This window comes from Rattus norvegicus, chromosome 20 (genome assembly GCF_021556685.1).
Source record: "Rattus norvegicus strain SHRSP/BbbUtx chromosome 20, alternate assembly SHRSP_T2T, whole genome shotgun sequence".
NCBI lineage: Eukaryota > Metazoa > Chordata > Mammalia > Rodentia > Muridae > Rattus > Rattus norvegicus.
In genome coordinates, this window is record NC_141553.1 from 43,518,121 (window position 1) to 43,542,516 (window position 24,396).

The 24,396-nt window shown below is 38.7% G+C and overlaps 1 protein-coding gene and 1 long non-coding RNA gene across 11 annotated transcripts in view; one reads left to right on the top strand and one right to left on the bottom strand.

The window, feature by feature from the left end:
- Nucleotides 1–526, bottom strand: part of LOC134483815 (uncharacterized) — a 65,029-nt gene extending 64,503 nt beyond the window's left edge. For 2 of the 5 annotated variants that reach the window (XR_015645242.1, XR_015645240.1), the window contains exon 1: nucleotides 360–493. This is a non-coding gene — a long non-coding RNA (uncharacterized LOC134483815). Of the gene's footprint in view, nucleotides 1–359 lie in introns of all 5 variants that reach the window. The other 3 variants (XR_015645241.1, XR_015645239.1, XR_015645243.1) reach the window with 3 other exon arrangements.
- Nucleotides 1–24,396, top strand: part of Hs3st5 (heparan sulfate-glucosamine 3-sulfotransferase 5) — a 332,523-nt gene that overhangs the window by 135,079 nt on the left and 173,048 nt on the right.

The window sequence follows — 24,396 nt, forward strand, 5'->3', positions numbered from 1 at the left end:
TAAAAGGCTTCTTGAGTTTTCTTCTCACCTTCCCAGCTATTTTAGATTGTGATAGTGCATGCCTTGGTTTTAGATTTTAAGTGACAAGTAATAAGAGAAAGCTGGACTTTTCCCTCATAAAAGATTAAATAAAATCATCAATATCAGCACACAGTCTCATTCCTATCTATAAACTAATTGGCAGGAAACTCCCATGTTAAAGACTACAGGGCTACAGAGTTAAAGATACCAGGGCTACAAAGACTCCATCCCACAATGCTCCCAAGGCCTAACTTGTGCTATTGAAAGACCCTCAGATTGAGGAGACTCTCATTCCAATCCTGAGGACACCCACCACCCCACGAACACGCGGGACTCACAGCTTGATGCAAAAGCAAGAGGTTTGTTTACTCGGGATACCAGTGCACTGGGGCTTGACACGGTCCTCACACAGGAGGGATGAGAAGAGCCCAGGACAGCAGGAACACACAGTCTATATAACCCCCACAAGGTCACACAACTTCATTAGCTCAGCTATTTCAGTGCCAAGGATATCTGACTAGGCAGATGTTTCTCGTCCTGGAATTCCTGGGACAAGGCCGCAACCATATCAGCACAGCTATTCCAGTACCAAGGACATCTGACTTGACAAATGTTTTCCTGTCCTGGGGTTCCCAGGACAAGGACCAAGGATATCTGACTTGGCAGATGTTTCCCCTCCTGGAGTTCCTAGGACAAGGCTACAGCTATATCATCTGTTCTTGTGCCCGGGTAGCTTCCTGGAGAGTGGGTAGGAATGTGATTTCTGTACTTTCTGGTCTAACGTCTAGGGGCTAAGCAGAGGGCAACTTAATTTTTTTTTATTTTTAAGAAATGGCTGCACTAATGTTAAGTGGGGATCTTTCACTTATGACTGAATCCCAATCTCATAACAAGGACATTCACTATGGTCATATGCCTACCACTCCCAGCTGGTGACTACTAAGAGACATGGTTACAAACACACAGCTTATTTCTTGGCAAGCAAAGACTCTGTGAATGGAAGCCGTCTGGTCTGGATCTAAGAGACGCCATTACAGACCTCCCCCCACCATGCTGGAGGTATGGTTCTCTGGTTGCCATTTCTCACACAGTCACAGTGAATCAGTGGTTGATGGTATATCTTTCTATGGGACTTCCTGTAAATCTGGGAAGCATACAACTTTGTAGATGTCACTTAAGGACACTTTTTCCACATTCACTCTGTTCCAGAAATTAGCAGTTACCTTGTATGATCCTTCTGCCATTCCAAAGCCTTGAGCATTCAATCTATTTTGAATTCTTTTGGATTCTGCAAGCACAGTCTGTGGTGCCAAGTATTTCCCACACCAATACAAAAATCAAAATGGAAGCCATTTTTGGTCCTTCTGTATAATCCAGGAATCTATTAATGAAAACTGATTTTAACACATTTTTCTCTATATAAAGTTAAACATATGTCTTGGTAAATGTTATCTTCATTTTAACAGAATATGAAATAATTTTAGGTAAGATGTTTATAAGACTCAAAAATTCCCTAAGTTACTAGAAAGAAAACTCATTTGTAAAGGCATCATATGTATTTAAAAGTATAAGTGATTTTTATTACGAATGAGCATTATTTTATGACAGTGGTTACTATGATGATGATGATGATGATGATGATGATGATGATGATGATGATGATGATGATGATGAATCATCTTGAGAACAACTGGCTCCCTGTAAATGGCATGAGGCTGCCCTGAAATGAGAAATCAGTCGCAGGATGGACTCTCAGAATCATCTTCACTGGCTTCACATCTCTAGGCCATATTAGGGGAAGTGAAACAGTGATGAACCTCAAGTCATATGCTCCAATGAAATCCAAAGACACAAAGGCTGTTTAGCTAAATTAAAACTGTAGAACTGCTTTTTGAGTAGAGACAAATGCTACTCTCAGCTTTAATCAGAGGAGACTTTCCAAATGAACGATAATGAATGAGGAGATTCATGTCATTCTGAGGGTAGGTGACAGACAAGATTGATCCCAAATAAGACATCTATGCCATCCCTTCTAAGGCTCAGAGAGTATTGTAGAACAGGGTTAGAAAAAAATGTAAGGCAGAGATAAAGTCTGTGCATGCTATCATCTGGACAAGACAGAGGTGATCTGAACACAAACTTACAATAGCTGCAATTGCCCAGATTTCCACCTAGATCTGCACCAGAATGGGCTAGAATCTGCACCAGTCTAGCCTGGATGGAGAAGGGGCTCAGAGGGGTCTTGCCACTCACTGAAGGATTATTTGCTTCTGATAAATTCAACAAGTGGGGGAACATTACCTTTGCTTGTACTGTGACTGGGGACCCCATTATATTGAAGTGAACACCTACAATCAGATGCTCACAGAGATGGCCCTGGTTCAAGTAAATGGGTCACAAAACTTGGAGTTATATACCTGAGTAAGAGATTGGTAGTCATGTGAGATGAGACTGATTGGGATGAAAAGGAGTAAAAGAGGCTGAGAGGGAGAGAATCATCATAGTAAATACATTATACAATGGTATACATAATTGTATGCATGCATACAATAGTGTACATATCTATATTCATGAATACAATAGTAGAGATAACTATATACATTATAAAATAGTATACATGCCTATATATACTATACATTGATATACAACATGTATACATGTGTACAATTATTGAAGAACAAAATTAATCATTTTTTAAGAGAAGGTGCATTGGGAACCAGAGTCCACTCATGTGGGTAGTAAGCATTCTCTTAACTCACTGTGAGTTAGAGAAGTGATGTAATTGTCAAAAATCTCACAATAATATCACTTCCTATTTGTGATAAGAATGTGTTGAGGACAAAGAGCACAACAGCCTATTTTACTTTCAGTTGGTGGTACAGGAGCTAAGCCTCTAAGTAGCACAAAGAGGGCAAAAGAAGAAAAAAGAGAAAAAGTCACACTTCACTGAGCAGTCGCAAAATGTGCTCAGAGTAGCTATCTCTGTAAAAGGACATGGGGTGTACTAAACGCACTGAGAATGTTTAACCTAAAGAAAGCAAGACATAGTAGGGGAGAGGACAACGGATAGTGCCTTTTGAGATAGAAGGCTGCTTTGAGGAGCACAGGGCACGACAGAAGGAAGAGAGTAGTGCAAGCTTGTATTTTTGAAAACCTACTTCTAATAAGAGTTCTCAGGTGCTTCAACCCCCCCCCCCTTCTAGCCCACTGTCCAAAGGTAGGAAAGAAAAAGATGCTAAATAGACAAGGGGATATGGACATGTTTAGAAGTAGCTTCTTGGGGTGATTCCAATCTCTGTTTGTCAGGATGCCAGCAGTCCAGTTCAGTAGTGTCAGGATACCAAATACTAATCAGCATCATTGGCATAATCCAGCAGAAACTGCCAGGTCTCTGCCAATTGGCACAAGTCAGCGGGAGAGACCAGGACCAGCTGGGATGACAGGAGAAGTCCTCTGCAGTGCCTCTGTCAGTGAAGTGAACACCAGCAAAGACAAGAAACCAACGAAGCACTGCAAAGCCAGCTATGCAACTGCCCTGTCGCTGTTCCCTGAGTCCTCTTTATGCCTTCCCCAAACATAGCATGTCCTCCCACAGGCCTTGGCTCAGCCAAACACCACACGAGGTGACCTCACCGGTGACGAGTCTATCGGCAAAACACCATAAGAGTCTGCATCCCATGACATATCCAGAAACTTCCACTTCAGAGTAGAATACACAACCATTCGAATCTTGTCTTAACTGGGCAGAGCGTTCACAGTAACAATGGCAAGCAGGGTGCAAAGTACTGGTCTGGTCACCGTCAATCCCAAGAGAGCTCCAGCTGAGTGACAGCAACGTGTGCCCTTCAGGCTCTCCTCACCCAGGTTTAAGTAACGCAGAAGATCCCCAGACCTTAACAGAGTTTTGTACATCCCCTTATGAGGACATGAAAGGATCCAATTGCTTTCTGGAAACGTAATGTAACATCGGTTTTAACATTTGGACTTAGCCCTTTAATGCAGCCCCTAAAGAACCAGCTCCTGTCCTGTGAATTGATGACGACAACGCCATTGCTGAAGCTGGAGACGTTCTAATAGTTTTTCCCCCATCATTTTCTCAGAAGTCAGAGCAGCCACTACAATACTTAAAGGAAAAAAAAAGCTAAAAATCCCTTAAGACATGAATTGTGATCATGGATCTTTTAAATGCATTTTTTTTCTGGCTCATATAATTGAAGTCCGAGGCTACAGCAAGCTCCTGCTTTCAAATTATGTGATGAAAATGTGGAATTTACCTAGAGGGGTGCACAGATGAATGGAGCTACAAAACCACTTCTGCTCATGTGGAATTTTTATTTCCTAATTTCAGTTTGTAATTACTGCTCGTAATGAATATTTTATCTAGCCATGTTAGGAACCTTCCTACTTTATTCCACCCAGTCTCTCCATAGTACGGTATTTATGGTTTCGCCTTGGATGGCATCAATTTTGCCACCTTGGCCTTTGGCATAAAAAAAAAATCAAAGGCCAGAAATAGTCTACATGGTTGTTAAATCCATACATTTCATGGATTTTATTTTAAAGCTCAGGACACATTGGGAGTGTGTCCTATGCCATTGCCTAAGAGTTCTATTACACTGAAAACAATAAGCTTGAACCAAAAGCTAATGTCTACCCGCCCCTCCATGCACAAAAATTTTCCCTTTACCTCTTCTGTTTCTCCATCACTTCCCTCATTTTACCCTTATGAATATCCTTTATTTATCCATAATTCTTGAGTCTCTGTTCTTGAATCAATGCAGCCAAACTTATTTTTGAATCCACTTGAATGCATGCACACATCTCCATTCCTCTAAAGGATTCTAAAGAAAAATGGGACCAGGAATGGATCAGTGTTCATTTTCTGCTTAACAGCTCTCTGTTTATTATAATGAGGATACCGAATTTGAATATCAAATTGTTTTCTGTAGGACCACTTAGTGAGCAGCAAAAGAAAACTGATGCTCAGTAGAAAAGCTGAAACAATACAAGACAGAAAAAAAAAAAAAGGAAAGGAGATCTTTTTAAAATGAGAAAATTGGGTCAAAGGAAAAAATCTTAAATTTATGCGCAGGGTTTTTTTATATAAAAGAGAAAAATGGCTTTTAGTAATGAACTGGAAACTAGATGTGCATATTTTTATTTTATTTTATATGTGTGCATGCACACGTGTGTGCACATGTGTGTGCTATAGATGTGTGGTGTATGTATGTGCAAGGGTATGTGGAGGGGCCACAGAAGCATGTCAGGTGATCTGCCATACTACTTTTTATCACGTTTTCTGGCTTCTATTTTCAGGGTTTTTTATTGAACTTGAAGCTAGCCTGAAAGCTATCAGTGTCCAGTCATCCTGTGTCCTCCTCTCATCCCCCAGAGTGTAGTGTATACGTACACACAAAACCACACTTGAGCAGCATCTTCAACTGAGATCCTCCTGCTTACCCATAGAGCTACTGCCCTAAACTGCAAATTTTAAAATTCAGATACATTACGAATAAGTCTCAAAATGGCAGTAGTGCTCAATGACCACCCAAAATGGGGGACACTTATACTCATTCAGTAGTGCAGGAAACAAATGATGCTGAAAAATCTACCTGCAACCCATAAATCCAATAGGCTGGAACTACCTGATGTCTGCAAGTCTCATGCCAGCCACTACCGTGGTCAGTCCCTCCTGGATGTTATCTCTTGCTCTTCCTAGTCAGTGTAGGTGTTACACTCACTGCTCAGGAATAACAAAGGCTCTCACAGGTATAGTCCTGTAACCATCATATCTGAGAATGAACATGTCAGCTGAGGTAACCTCTGATTAAAAAAAAAACCAAACTAGTAAGACTACAATCTTTCTGACTTTTGATTACAGTTTACAAAGCACCTCAGATAAAATAACAGAAAGGAAACATATCTACATTATCAATTAATTAAACTGAATAGTAGACGTGGGGGAGCTGGCCCAAAGCCAGTGTGTGTGCTGAGCCTGTGTAAGCCTTTCAGTTCACTCCCCAGCATCAAGCTTTCCCCTGAGTTTTTGGTAAATTGCGTGTGTGCGTGTCTTCTCTCTCTCTCTCTCTCTCTCTCTCTCTCTCTCTCTCTCTCTCTCTCTCTGTATGTGTGTGTGTGTTTGTATGTGTATCAGTGTCTGTCTGTCTGTGTATCTGTGTGCTCACATAGACATATGCATATATATGTATGAAATGTATGAATTCATGAGTGTGGAGGATCTATAATATTGAGAGTCCTGTCTCTACCTTGTTTTTTGGTTTTGTTTTGTTTGTTTGGTTTTTGGGTTTTGGGTTTTGGGTTTTTTTGTTTGTTTGTTTGGTTGGTTTTTTTGTTTTGTTTTGGTTTGGTTTGGTTTTGTTTTTTTTTTTGAGCTAAGGTCTCTCATTGATTGACTTTGACTAAGCTGGCAGGCCAGCAAGCCTCAGGGATCCTCGTGTCTCTGCCCCTCTAGCAGTAGAATTGCGAGCATGCATGTAGTCACATATAATTACACACCCAGCTGTGTCACATAGGTGCTGAGTATCCCAGTCTGCTCACAGGGCTTTCACAATATGCGTGCTATCCACGGCCATTACCCCAGCCTCAAATCCCCATTGTAGAACCATTTCTTTTTGAATATTAAAAATATAGAGAAGTTCAGAAAAGTCTAGAAAACAGGTCATTGGGGGATGAGAAGAAAGCCAGAAAATCTGTTTTGACACAACAATGCCTAAGTAACATGTCTGTAGATTTTGTATAAATAGGATGTGACCTCCTTACACCCAAGTCAATGAGGCAGTTTGGGAAGTGGGACATCCCAATGCATCACTCACGGACTCTGCTGAAATTCTTGTAGCAATCGAGGTTTCTCAGCATCAGCTCCCCACTCTGAGAACATGCTCTGTTCGTCTTCTTCATAGCCACGAAGATTGGATCTGATTTAATTTAATCCTATTTAATACAGAGGGATGAGGGAAGGAAATATCCCAAGAGTTGTGATCTGTCCCCACACTGAAGAGTTCTTCACACTCAAACGTAAGCAGTGTTTTTGCTGAAAACCCCTTCTAGAATCAATTACTAATCTGAGCCATTTTCTCATTTGCAATGTGAAACTGATACTTTTTAGAATTTATCAAGAATGTTATTAAGAATCTAGCCACTGAACAACAAAGTAACAGATACTATTTCAAACCCAAACACAGCAGTGAAGTTTCCCAGGATTCAGGAAATCATGCTATTGGTGACTACAAACACTAGTTGTTAGTAGTTAAGGAAAATTGCTACAGTGACTTTTTTTACATTACTGATTGCTTCAGTTATGTACTTAGTTTACTGTGGGCTACTTAATTACTGATATCTACATTTATGAACAGTATATTGACCTACCATTGCAACAACCATATATTAAGACATATATACATGCATATATGTGGCATATCACTGCATATCGTGGACTTCATATAACTCTAAAGTATATATATATGTATATATATATATATATTCTATAAAATATATATATACTATAAAATATATATATGTATAGATATATATGCAGTTTCTATTTCTGAAATTATATATAATGTAGTACAGCACCCCACTGTAAATGTAGTAGAAAGGAGTATAATAATTGCATAGAATACTCTTTGCTACAATTATGGCTTCATATAATATGTAACAATACAATATTATACCATTTTGGCCTGTAGGAAAATGTGAATAAATGATATAACAAATAATAGAGTCTTTTATTTTCTACCCGCCCCCAAAAACGCTGTCTACTAAAGTCAACTAAAGGACAAAGAATCCATATGGGGTTCTGCACTGTACCATAGCATGTCGCGGGAGCTTCTGCTTCTCGTTGCTCCTGTTGCAAGGAGTGGTCACAGTCACTGAGGTGATCCCTCATGGAGCTCACTCAGCTGCTCCAACACAGCTTCTTACATCTTCTCTATTTCTGATTAAATGCTCTGAAGCCCAGGAACAAAGGCTGTATTATCTCCCTCTCAGTATCAGCCGGTACCATTTGTGTATAAGGAAAAATGTCTGCAGTACTTACCACCCTGTCCCTGGTTTTATTAGTTGAAAATTTCCCAACTCACTCAACTTTTTAAAAAGTGCTTTATTAAGAAATATCAGGAAGAATACAACAATACAACATTACAGGATCGTAAAAGGGAAGTCCATACAGCTAAATTTTAAGACACACCGAGGCACAAGGAAATAAAGCTACTGGTATTGTGCACGAACAGAGCCTGACAATAGAATCAGTGAAGTGATTTTCTTGGCCGGCTTCTGTGTGCAAGAATAAATTCTATAATCTTGCCAAAACCTGAGGGAGCTGAGAGTTGAATTGCAGTAAATAACCTTATTGGAAAGGCTTGGATGTGATATACTGGATCTCCCGCATTTATACAAGAAAATTCACTGTTGATGACAGCATTAGAAGCATGTGAACTAAAAATCAGGTGGTTTTTGATGTATTTCACATTGTCTCTTGTGTTCCATAACCTTCTCCACTAGAATGGGAGAGAAGGTTGAGCTGTGTGTGAATATCTCCAAACTTACCAGTATCCTTCAGGATTAAATAAACTTCCACCTAATATTTTCTTGTTGTATGTTTATTAAGACTATTGTAAGTTTATTAATTATTGTATAATTTTTAATTTATATTTCAAATATTATTCCCTTTCCTGGATTCCTATCCATAAGCTCCCTATCCCATCCCCCTCCCCATTCTTCTATGAGGGTGTTCCTGCTCCCATCCACTCTTACTTCCAGCCCAGACAGTCCCCTATACTGGGGGTCCAACCTTGGCAGGACCAAGTCTTCTCCTCCCATTGGTGCCCAACAAGGCCATCCTATGCAACAAATGCAGCTGGAGTCCTGGGTTTGTCCATGTTTACTCTTTGGATAGGGGTTTAGTCCCTGGGAACTCTGGTTGGTTGGTATTGTTGTTCTTATGGGGTTATAAGCCGCTTTAGCTCCTTCAGTCCTTTAACTCCTCCAACAGTGACCCCATTCTCAGTTCAATGGTTTGCTGGTAGCATTGGCTTTTGTATTTGTCATGTTCTGGTTGTGCCTCTCAGGAGAAATCTATATCAGGCTCCCGTCAGCATGAGCTTCTGGCTTCACCAATTATTGTCTAGGTTTGGTGGCTGCATATATATGGACTGGATCCCCAGGTGGGGCAGGCTCTGAATGGTCATTCCTTGAGCCTCTGCTCCAAACTTTGTCTCCATATCTCCTCCTCTGAATATTTTTGTTCCCTCTTTTAAGAAGGACTGAAGCATCTGCACTATGATCTTCCTTCTTCTTGAGCTTCATGTGGTCTGTGGATTGTATTTTTGGTAATTCAAGATTTTAAGCTAATATCCACTATCAGTGAGTGCATACCATGTATGTTTTTGTTTTGTTTTGTTTTGTTTTGTTTGTGATTGGGTTACCTCACTTGGGAGAACACTTTCTAGTTCCAACCATTTGCCTATGAATTTCATGAAGTCATTGTCTTTGATAGCTGAGTAGTACTCCAATGTGTACATGTACCATATTTTCTGTATCCATTCTTCTGATGAAGGGCATTTGTGCTCTTTCCAGCTTCTGGCTATTATAAATAAGGCAGCTATGAACATAGTGGAGCATGTGTCCTTGTTATGTGTTGGAGAATCATTTGGGTATATGCTCAGGAGTGGTATAGCTGGATCCTCAGGTAGCACTGTGTACAATTTTCTGAGGAATCTCCAGACTGATTTCCAGAGTGGTTGTACCAGCTTGCAATCCCACCAACAATGGAGGGGTGTTCCTCTTTCACCACATCCTCACCATCATCTGTTGTCACCTGAGTTTTTGAGTGGTGTGAGGTAGAATTTCAGGGTTGTTTTGATTTGCATTTCCCTGATGAATAAGAATGTTGAACATTCTTTTAGGTACTTCGCCATTCTATATTCCTCAACTGAGAATTTGTTGTTTAGTTCGGTACCCCATTTTTAATAGGGTTATTTTGCTCTCTAGAGTCTAACTTCTCAGGTTCTTTGTAAAATTGGATATTAGCCCTCTACTGAATGTAGGATTGGTAAAGATCTTTTCCCAATCTGTTGGTTGCTGTTTTGTCCTAATGACTATGTCCTTTGCCTTACAGAAGCTTTATGAGGTCCCATTTGTCAATTCTTGGTCTTAGAACATAAGCCATTGGGGTTCTGTTCAGAAAATTTTCCATATTGCCCATGTGTTCAAAGCTCTTCCCCACTTACCTTGAGTGCATCTGGTTTTATGTGGAGGTCATTGATTCACTTGGCCTTAAGCTTTGTACAGGGTGATAAAAATGGCTTGATTTCCATTCTTCTACATGCTGACTTTCAGTTGATCCAGCACCATTTGTGGAAAATGCTATCTTTTTTCCACTGGATGGTTTAAGCTCCTTTGTCAAAGATCAACTGACCATAGGTGTGTGGGTTCATTTCTGGGTCTTAAATTTTATTCCCTTTATCTATCTGTCTGTCTCTGTACCAATACCATGCTGTTTTTAATCACTATTGCTCTATAATACTGCTTGAGGTCAGGGATGGTGATTCCCCCAGAAATTCTTTTATTAGTGAGGATAGTTTTGGCTATACTAGGTTTTTTGTTATTTCAGATGAATTTGCAAATTGCTCTTTCTAATTCTATGGAGAATTGAGTTGGAATTTTGAAGGGGATTGCATTGAATCTGTCGATTGCTTTTGGCAAAATGACCATTTTTTTCTATATTAATCCTGCCAATCCATAAGCATGGGAGATCTTTCCATCTTCTGAGATCTTCTTCAATTTCTTTCTTTAGAGACTTGAAGTTTTTTTCATATAGATCTTTCACTTGCTTGATTAGAATCACATCAAGGGGTCCAGCTTGTCTCCACTAGGTCATCTTCATGTGAATCCGGTGGTTATACGGTTTTGTTTTAGGGATATTTCATTTTTTTAATAACGGTTTTAGCTGACATTCATGGAGAGAATGAATCCTTAGAACTGTGCCACTAGTGAAAGGAAATCCTGTCTAGAGTATGTTTCTTTACAAAGCTGTGTCACACCATCCTTTGGGCCCTCTGCTGGAAAAGTAGAATCAAGTCTCAAATAATGCCTTTTAAATTGTATCCTCTAGTATTATAGATGTAGGACAGTACTGTATCATACCTCTGTGGATGTAAAATAGCTTGTACCTGCTTTATGATACGTAGTAGTGACCATGCTTTATCAGAGCTGTTTTTAATGATGTTGCTCAGAATGTTTTCTTCCCAGATGATGATTGAGAAGCTAATTTTAAAAAAAAAATGGTGCCAGGTACCACAAGAGTAACAGAACTGTGCTGTTTTCTCGGGTTTTGTTTTTTTACTTTTTTTTAATGGAGTGTGCTGGATGTCTCTACAGTTTTGTTCAGATGACTGCAGAACCTGGAAAAGCTGTTGCTGCTGTTGATGCATAACACACTGCTATGTCTTTTTATATAAATATAAATATATATATATATATACAGATATATAATTTGAATTTTTGGAAACTTTAGCTGTGCTGTCAACTTTGGAAAAAAGTATCCCCGTTTACTGTGTTGAGTTGGCACTGTACAGAAATTAACAGCCATATTGGTCTAGAAATGTTGAACTTAAGTTTTTTCCATTTGTACAGGGGTAACGCACTGTATTAAATATGTAAGGTCTTATCTACGTGGGTTTGATTACAAAAACTAATAAAGTATTCTCTAAATAAAAAAAAAAGAATCACATCAAGGTATTTTATGTTATTTGTGACTGTTGTAAAGGGTGTCATTTCCCTAATTTCTTTCCCAGTCTGTAAGAGAGGCTACCAATTTGTTTGAGTTAGTATTATATCCAGCCACTTTTCTGAAGTTGTTTATCAGAATTAGTACCTTCATGGTGGAACTTTTGGAGTCACTTAAGTATATAATCATATCATCTGCAAATAGTAATGGTTTGACTTCATCCCTTTTTTTTAAATATTTATTCATTTATTATATATAAGTACACTGTAGCTGTCTTCAGACACACCAGAAGAGGGCATCGGATCTCTTTACAGATGGTTGTGAGCCACCATGTGGTTGCTGGGATTTGAACTCAGGACCTCTGGAAGAGCAGTCGGTGCTCTTAACCGCTGAGCCATCTCTCCAGCCCGACTTCATCCCTTTTAATTTGTATCCCTTTGACCTCCTTTTGTTGTCTGACTGCTCTGGCTAGGACTTTGAGAACTATATTAAATAAATAGTGAGAGAGTGAACAGCATTGTCTAGTCCCTGATTTTAGTGGGATTGCGTCAACTTTCTCTCCTTTTAGTTTGAAGTTGTCTACAGGTTAACTATATATTGCTTTTACTCTGTATGGGCATTGAATTCCCGATCTTTTCAAGACTTTTAACATGAAGGGGTGTTGAATTTTCTCAAATGTTTTCTCAGCATCTAATGAGGTAATCATATGTTTTTTTCTTTGAATTTCTTGAAATACTGGATTATGTTGACAGATTTTCATATATTGAACCATCCCTGTGTCCCTGGGATAAAGCCTATTTCATCATGATGGATGATCATTTTGATGTGTTCTTGGATTTAGTTTGCAAGAATTTTATTATTTTTGCATCAATATTCATAAGGGAAATTGGTCTTAAATTCATTCTCTTTCTTTGTTCGGTCTTTGTGGTTTAGGTATAAGTGTAATTATGACTTCATAGAAGGAATTGGGTAGTGTTCCTTCTGTTTCTATTTTGTGGAATAATTTGCACAATATTGGTATTAGGTCTTCTAAGGAAGGTCTGATAGAATTCTGCACTAAAACGATCTGGTCCTGAGCTTTTTTTGGTTATGAGACTTTTAATGACTGCTTCTATTTATTTAGGAGTTATTTGACTGTTTGGTTGGTTTTACTGATCCTGGTTTAACTCTGGTAATTGGTATCTGTCTAGAAAATTGTTCATTTCATCCAGATTTCCCAATTTTGTTGAATATAGACTTTTAAAGTAGGATCTGATGATTTTTAAATCTCCTCAGATTCTGTTGTTATGTCGCACATTTCATTTCTGATTTTGTTAATTTGGATACACTCTGTGCCCTCTGGTTAGTCTGGCTAAGGGTTCATTTTCTCAAAGAACCACCTCCTGGTTTTGCTGTTATTTTTGTACAATTCTTTTTGTTTCTACTTGGTTGCTTTCAGCTCTGAGTTTGGGTATGTTATGCATTCATTTTCATTAAATTCTAAAATGTCTTCAATTTCTTTATATCTTCCTTGACCATTGAGTAGAGCATTGTTCAACTTCCAGGTATATGTGGGCTTTCTGTCATTTTGTTGTCATTGAAGACCAGCCTTAGTCCGTGGTAATGTGATAGGTTGTATGGGATTATTTCAATCTTCTTGAGGCCTGTTTTGTGACCAATTATATGGTCAGTTTTGGAGAAGGTACCATGAGGTGCTTTTGTTTTAGGATGAAGTGTTCTGTAAATATCTGTTAAACCCATTTGTTTCACAACTTCTTTTAGTTTCTCTATATCTCTGTTTAATTTCTGTTTCCATGATTCCATGTGTTCTTGGATTTGGTTTGCAAGAGAGAGTGAGGTGTTGAGGTCTCCCACTATTATTATGTGAGGTGCAATGTGTGCTATGAGCTTTAGTATGGTTTCTTTTATGAATGTAGGTGCCCTTGCATTTGGAGCACAGATATTCAAGATTGAGAGTTCATCTTGATGGATTTTACTTTCATCCATATGAAGAGTCCTTCCTTATCTTTTTTGATAACTTTTTGTTGAAAGTAGATTTTATTCAACATTAGAATGACTTCTCCAGCCTTTTTCTTGGGACCATTTGCTTGCGAAATTGTTTTCCAGACTTTTACTCTGAGGTAGTAGCTGTCTTTGTTGCTGAGGTGTGTTTCTTGTATGCAGCAAAATCCTGGGTCTTTTTTATGTATTCAGTCTGTTAGTCTATGTCTTTTTATTGGGGAATTGAGTCCATTGATGTTAAGAGATATTAAGAAGTAATAACTATTGTTTCCTGTTATTTTTGTTGTTAGAGGTGGAATTCTGTTTGTGTGGCCCTCTTCTTTTGGTTTCATTGCAAGGAGATTACTTTCTTGCTTTTTCTAGGGTGTAGTTTCCCTCCTTGTGTTAGAGTTTTCCATCTACTATTCTTTGTATGGCTGGATTTCTGGAAAGATATTGTGCAAATTTGGGTTTTTTTTCACAGAATATCTTGGTTTCTCCATCTATACTAGTTGAGAATTTTGCTGGATATAGTAGCCTGGGCTTGCATTTGTGTTCTCTTAAGGTCTGTATGACATCCACCCAGGAGCTTCTGGCTTTCATAGTCTGTGGTGAATAGTCTTGTGTAATTCTGACATGTCAGCCTTTGTATGTTACTTGATCTTTTTCCCTTACTGCTTTTAATATTATTTCTTTGTTTTGTGCATTTGGTATTTTGACTGTTATGTGATGGCCCAATCTATTTGGAGTTCTGTAAGCTTGTTGTATGATTATGTACATCTTTCTTTAAGTTAGGGAAGTTTTCTTTTATAATTTTGTTGGAAATATTTGCTGGCCCTTTTTGGGAGTCTTCTCTCTCTTTTATATCTATTATGCTTAAGTTTGAACTTCTCATTGTGTCCTGGATTTCCTGGTTGTTTTGGGTTAGGGTCTTTTTGTGTTATATACATTTTTTGACAGTTGTGTCAATGTTTTCTATGGTATCTTCTGCCCCTGAGATTCTCTCTTTTATCTCTTGTATTCTATTGGTGATCTTGAGTCTATGACTCCTGATCTCTTTCTTAGGTTTTATATCTCCATGGTTGTCTCCCTTTGTGATTTCTTTATTGTTTCTATTTCCATTTTTAGATCCTGGATGGTTTTGTTCAATTCCTTGACCTATTTGGTTGTGTTTTCCTTTAATTCTGTAAGGGATTTTTGTGTTTCCTTTTTAAGGGCTTCTACGTGTTTACCTGTGTTCTTCTGTATTCCTTTAAGGGAGTTACTTATGTCCTTCTTAAAGTCCTCTATCATTATCATGAAATGTGGTTTTAAATCCAATTCTTGCTTTTCTCGTGGGCTTGGATATCCAGTATTTGCTTTGGTGGGAGAACTGAGCTCTGATGATGCCAAGTAGTTTTGGTTTCTGTTGCTTAGTTTCCTGTGGTTGCCTCAAGCCATCATGTTGTCTCTGGAGTTAGCTTGTCTTGCTGTCTCTGATAGTGGGCTTGATCTTCCTATAAGCCTGTGTGTCAGCACTCCTATAGCACAGCTGTGGGTACAGGCAGAAACCAAAAGGGACCTGTTACAGACTGCTCCTGGGTTTGTTTGTCCTGAAGCTTCCAGATGGGTCACTTGGAGCACAAGAGTTTGTCTTACCTCTGCTCTCAAGTGTGTCAGCACTCTTGGTAACTGGCTTTCAGCCTGGGTGCAGGCAGAAACCAGAAGAGTCTGGCCCCTGACTGCTCCTAGCTTCCTGTGCTCAGAAGGCACTGAATGGGTTCCTCTTGGGTTAGGAATATGAACAGAACTGGTGGTCTCCCCTGAGCTCTCAGCAACGTCTGAACTTCTGAATGTCTAGCTCTCTCCCCCATGGGATTTGGGTACAGAGATCTGTGAGCCTGAGTCAGTTCTGGGCATAGGCAGAAACCTGAAGGCTCTTGTCCCAGTCTGCTCCTGAGTTTGTGTGTCCTGAGGCCTACATGCAAGTCACTAGGAGGAGAAGAGTTGGTCTTACCTCTGCTCTCAGGTGTGTCAGTGCTCCTGGTGAGCATTTATTAAGACTCTTGCTATTCAGAAAACATTTTTATTCCCTGATTAATATACATTTACTCTCATCTGAATCATTCCTTTTGGCTAATGTTTTAAAGTTACAAATGCTTTAGTGCATTATCTCATTTTTAATCTCACAATATTGATGTGATAAGAAAGGATATTATTTACCCTGAAGGTTATGTTTTTTAAAAAATGCTAGCTTGGAGAATTATCTGAATTCTCCAACCACGTGTAACAAAATAGGCCAGTCCATGACTGGTTGCCTGTTTTATACATCCCAAAATTTACTTAATAAAAATTTTATTGTGACAGTTTTATTTCAGTTGAAATGACTACCTCTGTCACATTTCTAGAGCTGAGCAACACCATAGAATAAGGAATGCAACTGTCTTTCTTCATTTAGACAACTTTGTTTAATAAAAGCATTTAAACATTATCTTCTCAATAAAGACTGAAATACACAAGCATGCTAGAGCATGTTTTAATACAACATATATTTAGCATTTTCCTCATGCCACCCAAAGCTTCTAGGAACACTATAACATGCCTAGAATCATAAGAATGTCTGTTGTCTGGTAGTGATTGAGTGTCGGGAGGGGATGCACAGACAGGTTATGAAAATACAATCATGTGATTAAAGAACATAAAACTTTAAAGAAGGCCTACAAATGTCCAGGGAGGAGAATAAAGCTGAAGGTTGATCTACGTTGCCAAAGACAGATAATGTTTTCATTTGTATCTATATAATGAAGTTTAAACTTACAACTCTGAAACAAGACTGAAGGCCTCTGTTTGAGAAACATGTTGATGGGTTGCGAAAAACATGCATGGGAAGTTCACATCTAGAGTAGGCAAGGAAAATCTGCACCTCCATTCTCTTGCCTTATTAATTTCCTTCATCTGGTTTTTCCCAAGTTGCAGTATTTATAATAAACTGGTGATCACTAATCCTAAATACAACATTGAAGCTGAAATCTCTGTACTACAGCACTCACGTAGAGCATGCAAGGTCATTTATGTAGTCTTTACTCTTAAGTAGGAAGGAGGGGTAAAGAGTAAGAGAGCAACGGGGTAAGCATAGAGTTTTCCTAAATTTTCAGTCATCCTAGCAAAGTAGGTATCCTATTAGCCAATTCTGAGAACTACTAAATGTAGCAGAATTTTCCCCTAATTAATTGGTTGGGTAAAAAAGACCACAAGTGATTACACTGGGAGAAAAGGAGGAGACGGGTCTTCCAGGTCAGAGAGAGAAAAAGAGAGGTCACAGAAGAGAGAAGTGGCCTTTTTTAATGTGAGGCAGAGCAAAAAGAAAATGTAGACCAGGAACTGTTAGATTTGATGGCAGATTCCACCACAGGAAGATTTCTAATATAAAGTAGTTGATGATTTAGGATGATTAAATTCTGAGCCCAGAGGTTGCGTCATCTGTTGACTCTAAAGTAGTATTTTACATTCATTGTGACTCAGGGAAAGAAATTAGCCAGGGTGTAATTCTGCCAGGCTTTGGAACAGGAAGACTGGGCAAGAACCGAACTCAGGGGAGAGGTAACCACAGCCATGCATGGGTTAGCGAGAGCATGTCCACAGCTAGCCTCAGACCTGTGGGGAGTGCAGAGTGATTCGATGGCAGCTGGCTGTGGGAACCATGAGCGATCTTGAAACTCTGGAGAAGCAGAGCCAGTGTTGATGGGAGATGCACTGGCTAAGAGAAACACATGGTCTTGGTCTCAGACTATGTATAGGGCTGGGAACAGACCATGACCTCCAGTGCTGATGCCTAGCTGGCCATAGCATGGATTACTTTTTAATAATTACAAGCTATAACTAAATTTACAACTAAATAAGGCAAAAGCTAGGTAGTTAGAGAACCTGAGAACTGAGATGGAATTTGAAGTTCAAGAAGACTTGTCGTAATGAATACTTAACATGTGGATCTCTGCTCATTCCAGACAGTGTCTAAATGGGATTGAGACGCTGAACATCTAGTTGGTGTAAGAGAATTGAAGAATTGTCTCTTAGGAAAATGAGTACTATTGTTAACCATTCCTATAGAAAGTGTTAACTATCACTGAAGTCCTTTTACATATGCCTGCCCAGTGCAGAACCTTCTATCACTATTTATTTTGAGTCTACAAGGTATGTCATGAACGTACCAAGATCTACAAGTCTTTCTTGCCAAACCATTTCATTCTAATACCAGTTGCATTCTCAATGTGATTATGTAGTCATATCTAAAAACTCTTATTAAACATAGCTATGAAATAAAAGTAATTTCTATGCAAGCGAACTTTGCTTCTTTAAAAATAATTAAGGCAAATTCTTTGAAAGTTCTATCAAAGTGACATGGATAAATCGTAGAGATTAAAGAAAATAATTCTAGAAAGATTAAAGTTGTAGGAATCCATCCCTATAATACAAAATTACCCGAGAAATGTCTGTAAGACGGACTTATCAAATCATATTTTAAAGCTCAGCTTCAGCTTAATTTAGATTTTCAGCAAACATTGGACAAATATTGGAAGCTGACCATGGTGTAAATACCATTACATTACAGGCAGAAACATAAATATGTAGACCCATAGGGCAGAATAAAGGAGACAAAAATTAAAGAAAAACTAATTTTTGTCAAATATTTTTAAAAGCATCCACTGGAGAAAAGACAGCTGCTTTAGCAAGTGGGGCCAGAAAACTGGATATCCGTGTACAGGACAATGGAATTAGACCTGGATCGGTCACCCTGCACCGAAGTCAAGTCCATATACCTTAGGGTTATATAGATTGGTGTTCTTGTGGAACTACCAACAATGGGACTGGGGGCGTTTCTGACTCTTGTGCCTGTGCTTGGACCCTTTTCCTCCCACTGGGTTGGCACCTACAGCCTTGATATAAGGGTTTGTGTCCAGTCTCGTGGTACTTTGCTAGGCCATGTTTTGTGGATATCCCTGGGAGGTCTGCTTTTTTTTTTTTAAGGTAAATAGAGGAGAAATGGATCTTGGAGAAAGCAGCAGGAGGAGGACGGTGAGGTGTTGAGGGAGGGGAAACTGCATTTGAGATGTATCATGTGAGAGAAGAATAAGGTTTTTTAAGGCAAGTTCAGTTGACTCAATGACATTATTGTAAGCTCTGCAACTTTTAAACTGCTTGAGGAAACAGGTAAAATGATTTCAGACATAGATAAAAGAAAGGACTTTCTAAAAAAGGATTCCTATAGCAGTGAAAAGATTTTTTTTAATTGACAAATGGGGTTGTATTAAATTTACAGAAATGAAAAACAATGTTTAGAATAGTCAGCCACCGAACGGAACAAAATAAAACTTGGACAACAACACAATATGCAGGTGATTGATTTCTAGAAAATATAAAAACTGTGTAAATTAAACACTGAATAAACAAATCATGCAATCAATAGACAGGCTAATGAACTGAGTAACAGTCTCACAAGCAGGAATGCAAATGGCCAATAAATGCTTGAGAAAATGCTCGGCATTATAAAGGACAAACAAATTCTAACTGCTTTGAAATACAATCATACCCTGGTCAGAATGACTCTCATAAAAAAGCTATTGACAACAACAGCTAGTGAAGATACAAGAAAAGCAGGACCTTTACACTTTATTGCTGAGAATGTAAATTGGCTAAGACATTACAGAAATTAGGTAATCACTATGGAAATCAGTATGAAGATTTCTCATAAAATTATTGCATGAATGACCACATGCGCCTTATCTGAAAGACTCCAAGCCAGAATCTTGAGTGTCATGTTTATTCCTCCAGTATTCATTATAGCTAGGAAATGGGCCCAGCTTAAGTGTCTATCAACAGATGACCAAAAGGAACTGTAGCACCTGTACACAGTGGAACTTTATTCAGCTATAAAGGAAATAGATCATAACATTTGCAGGAAAATCGATGGAAATCAAAGGCACGTGTAAGCAAAAGAATCCAGACTCAGAAATACGCATGCCACATGTTTTCTCTCATATATAAAATCTAGGTTTTTAATTTAAATGTGATTATGTATATGTTGTGTGCATGTGTGTGTGTGTGTGTGTGTGTGTGTGAGAGAGAGAGAGAGAGAGAGAGAGAGAGAGAGTCAGACAGAGAGACAGAGAAAGAGACAGATAGAGGAAGAAACAAACAGAGAGTTGAGGAAACTAAAAAGGGAATCGTGAGATAGAGAAATAGACTTTAAGGACAATAAGAAGAGCAGGATAGGGGATTTAGCTCAGTGGTAGAGCGCTTGCCTAGCAAGCGCAAGGTCCTGGGTTCGGTCCCCAGCTCTGAAAAAAAAAGAAAAGAAATAAAGAAGAGCAGGATAATAAAGTGTTTGTAACATGAAAGCCAAGGGGAAATTATCTGGGGAGAAGGACAAAGGACAGCAGCATTCAGGGGGCACAGGGTGAAAAGTGGGAGGAAGGTGGTACATTTTCAAAGGTCCATAGTGATACCTATTACTTATATGCTACCTTTAAAAAAATAATTCAAAATATATACTATCCAAAGGAAGCCCTAGGTTTTATCTGCAGCATTTCACACACACACAAATATACACACACACACACAAACACACACATACACACACACACACATACGTGTCTACTAACAATATCTTCAGGCACATCTCCAAGGTTTTATTCTAAATATATAGACTAGGATTTATAGATATTAGAATATTGACTGGAACTTAGCAAGAAAGAAAATAAAAAGCCCCCGAATCAGACTCATATTGAAAAAAATTGTGAATCTTCCTTAAATGATTATCAAAATTTTAAAGTTGAAATGTCAGTCAGTCACCAATTTCCTCATGGTTTGTAGTTCAGCTAACCATCAGGTCTTACTAAAAAAAAAAAAATGAATTACCACTACACAACTATTCTTAATGGAACTGAAGATGTCACCTGTAAAACTGGAGGATAATGCCAGAACTGAGTTAATTGCAACACTATTTTGTTAGTAAAGCTTTAAGATAATTGTTTATTTTGTTAATTCATATGTGTGTTTATTTATTTATAATTGTATATATGTGTTTTGTCTACATATATGTCTGCATATCACGTGTGTATTCAAAGTCCAGAAGAGGGTGTCAGACGAAACTGGAGTTACAGATGGTTTTGGACCACTGTGTAGAGGTTGGGGATTGAACCCTGGTCCTCTAGAAGAGGACCTTTCAGACACTGTGCCATTTCCCCAGCCACACTGGCAGGCTTTTGATGATAGTTTTTATTAGGGACAATAGAATGTCTCACTGGTAAGTGCCTTCCATATTTATTTTGAAAGGAAGAACGTAGTATTCATGTTCTTTTATCTCTCCTCTTCTCTTCCTTAAAATAAGGTTCTCTGAATCTGTCAGACCCTTGTTTCATTGTTCTCTGTTAAAGCTGACTCCACTAATGACCCTAAACCATCTTTGACTATACAGTGGACTTTCAAAAGATGACTTTGTAATTTTTTGTTCATTGACATGAAAAAGCCTATTTAGGCATTTTTCCTTCTTGCACAAAACTTCATCTTGTTGCCTGTTTCAAACTCCATGTGTTCCACAAGTTCAAGTATTCATCAACTACTTCCTGGGTAACAAAGAGCCTTGGAATACAAGAGTAATAAAGTAGCAAGAAATATGACAGAGAAGCAAACTATATAGTATATTTCAAGGCAATAAGAATGGGAGGGAATGACAAGGCAGAAATCAAGGATTGTGAAAGGAGATGAAGTTTGTTGTTACATGGAGAAGTAAACATCCGAAAAAAGTTAGAGAAAGGAGTTGTATGCTGAGAGACACATGTGGGCCAAGGGCTGTTTTGACCTTAGGTGACAACGTGTGATATTCATGAGTAGTAAGGAGAGGCGTATGCCCAGAAGAGGCCAGACATTCAGAGTTGCCCTGCTAGGGTGACTTGATAGGATAGGACCAATAGGAAGAGCAGAGGGACTAGAAAAAACACTGTAAAAAATAAAACAACACAAAACATACATCTGAGTGACAGCAATGGAGGAGGGAGGTGTGCACGGCATTGGACATAATTACAAGGGAGGGCCAACAAGATTTCTGTCTTAGAGGTAAACGAGCATCAAGAATGAGTCAAGCTTTGCTTTGTTATTTTCTCGAGAATTAGAACAATAGGGTGGCCAGACATCAACTTGCATAATACATACATTTTGAGAAGCAGTTGCTGGAGAAGACTAAATTTAATGTTAGGCACATTGCACTGAAATTTTTATTGAACTCTAAGGGGAAATGTCAAGTTACCATTGCATCCATGAGTCTGAAGTTTGGACGAAGAGCCATCAGCACACAGACTCCTCTGTTCTGAGAAACCAGCAGTCTTTCTCCACTAGATTTTCCCAAGGAAATTATGCCCTGAAGCCTTGAAGCATCTGTTCTGGGTACTCAAGCTCTCTCCTGGGCATATAGCATGACTTTGATTGTCGAGCTTTCTTGAGATAATTGAGAATGTTTTAATTCCATGGTTCAAATAAGAAAACGAAATGAGGAAAGCCATGTAGAAAAGGTGTAAGCTCCTGAACCACTTTTTGAGGCAAATGTCCTCAAATTCTATTTGTAAGGTCACTGGAAGCTTAAATATTGTTTAGCTATTCTTAAACCTGAAGCAAGACACTGAAAAACTAATGTTTCCAATTATCTACAAATTTAAATTGGGTTTTTAAAAGGGCAATGGAGAAATGGATGGTGTTGGGAAAATATAATGGAAACAATTCTTCCTCCATCCTAGATGTCTGTAAAAGGGCAGGAGACAACACTTGTATCATTGAATAGTCAGCACATTAAAAGGTCATGCACATCACTAATAACCTGCTGGGTTATGCAAACAGAGGGGTATTTCACAAGCATTCCTATGTAGCCTTGCATATCCAACCTATTACATGTATCTTTTCAAGAAAAACAATAAATGGTATTCAAGTAAGAGGGCTTTATAGCACTTTTCTCATGGACTGCGTGGTAACTGGAGTGACTATGTGGATTAGTACATCGGAATTACTCAAAAGAAAAACCAATCTCATGTCTTTATGGCTAGAAGCTGCTGCACACTGAAGCCAGAGGAAGAACTAGTAAACCACACTAGCAAGGTTCTACCTTCTCCAAGGTGCTAGAGGAGGATGCTTCTCTGAGTTGGGATCCTTTGTTTGGACAGAAACTACTGTCCTCATTTTTCTCTTGGATGTTTGCATTAAAAAGTAAAAGCTTCTAAATCCCTGAAAAAGACATTCCTGGGGCATAAAGCTAAAAAACAGTTGCATAACTTTAAAAGTTTATTTAACTAAAATATAATTGTATCATTTCCCCCTCACTTTCTTCCTGCCATTCCCTCCTCTAAAACTCACAGCCTCTTCCCTTTATTGTTACATATATACATACATGCATACATACATACTACATACATACATACAGACATACAGACAGACATACATACACACATGCAAAAATACATACATACACACATTTAGTGTTTCTTGTATGTACACATATATTTTAGGGATCATCACTTGGGATTGAATCACCAATTAGGGGGTCCATCTCAGGAGACCAATAATTTTCTTTCTCTCAACTCTCTTTAATTGCCTATAGAGCTTCACCTAGGGGTAGGGCCCCATGAGATTTCTTTCATCCATGTTAGCATGTCAACTGATGTCACCATTGTTCAGGGCTTGTTTAAACAGCCACACTAGTGAGATTTCATGAGCATAGTGTCTCTCTCTTATTTGGAAGATACAATCTCACGGCAGATTCCTTGGTCCTCTAGACCTTACAGTCTTTCCATCCCTTTTCCATGATATCCTGTAAGCTTTAGGTGTAAGGGTTGCATTGTACTTATTTTAGTTGGAACCGGACATCACACCAGTCCATTGTTTCCTATATTTTGACCAGTTGTGGATATCTCCAATGATCTCCACCTGTTATAAAGCTGTTTCTTTGGTGAGGGCTGAGTTCTATGCTTATCTGTGACTATAAAGATAAATATTAGAATGCAGTTAGAAATTATGTTGGTTTATAAAATGACAGTACTAGATTGTCCTGTAAGGTCCATGACCTCACTGGGACTGGATAGTCGGCTAGGTTTCCAGTACCAAGCATAACGGCCCTCCTGTTAAGTAGTTCTTACATGTAATTAAAGACTGGAGTTTACTGACTAGATGTGTATGCCACTAATGCCCCCTAGGAGTTATCATGCCACGCTGGTCCTTGCTGTATGTTGTTCATAGGTGTCACAGCTGGGTACCACCATTGATTGCTTTCCTGCCTTGGCTGCTTTCTGCACCTTCCAATATTATGAAAATTAGTCCTCAGGAAGGAGGCTTTCCTGTCAGATCTAGCTCAAATCCTCTTGAGTCTGTGTTCAGTACATGTGGGGTCTTCAGCGATAGGAGCTTGCCTTAGATTTGTGGGAGACAACCCACAGGAAGAGCAATAGTCTGTATTGTTTGGGAAATCTCTACAACTCTCCTGACCAACAACTCAAAAGGAAGTTTCTCATGTCTGGTGCTGTGGATTTTGCTCTTAGGGAAGACATTGTCATCTGAAGTAGCATAACTTCATTTAAACTATAAATATATGTTAGATTGATAAATAATGATACATATATACTGATAGATATTAG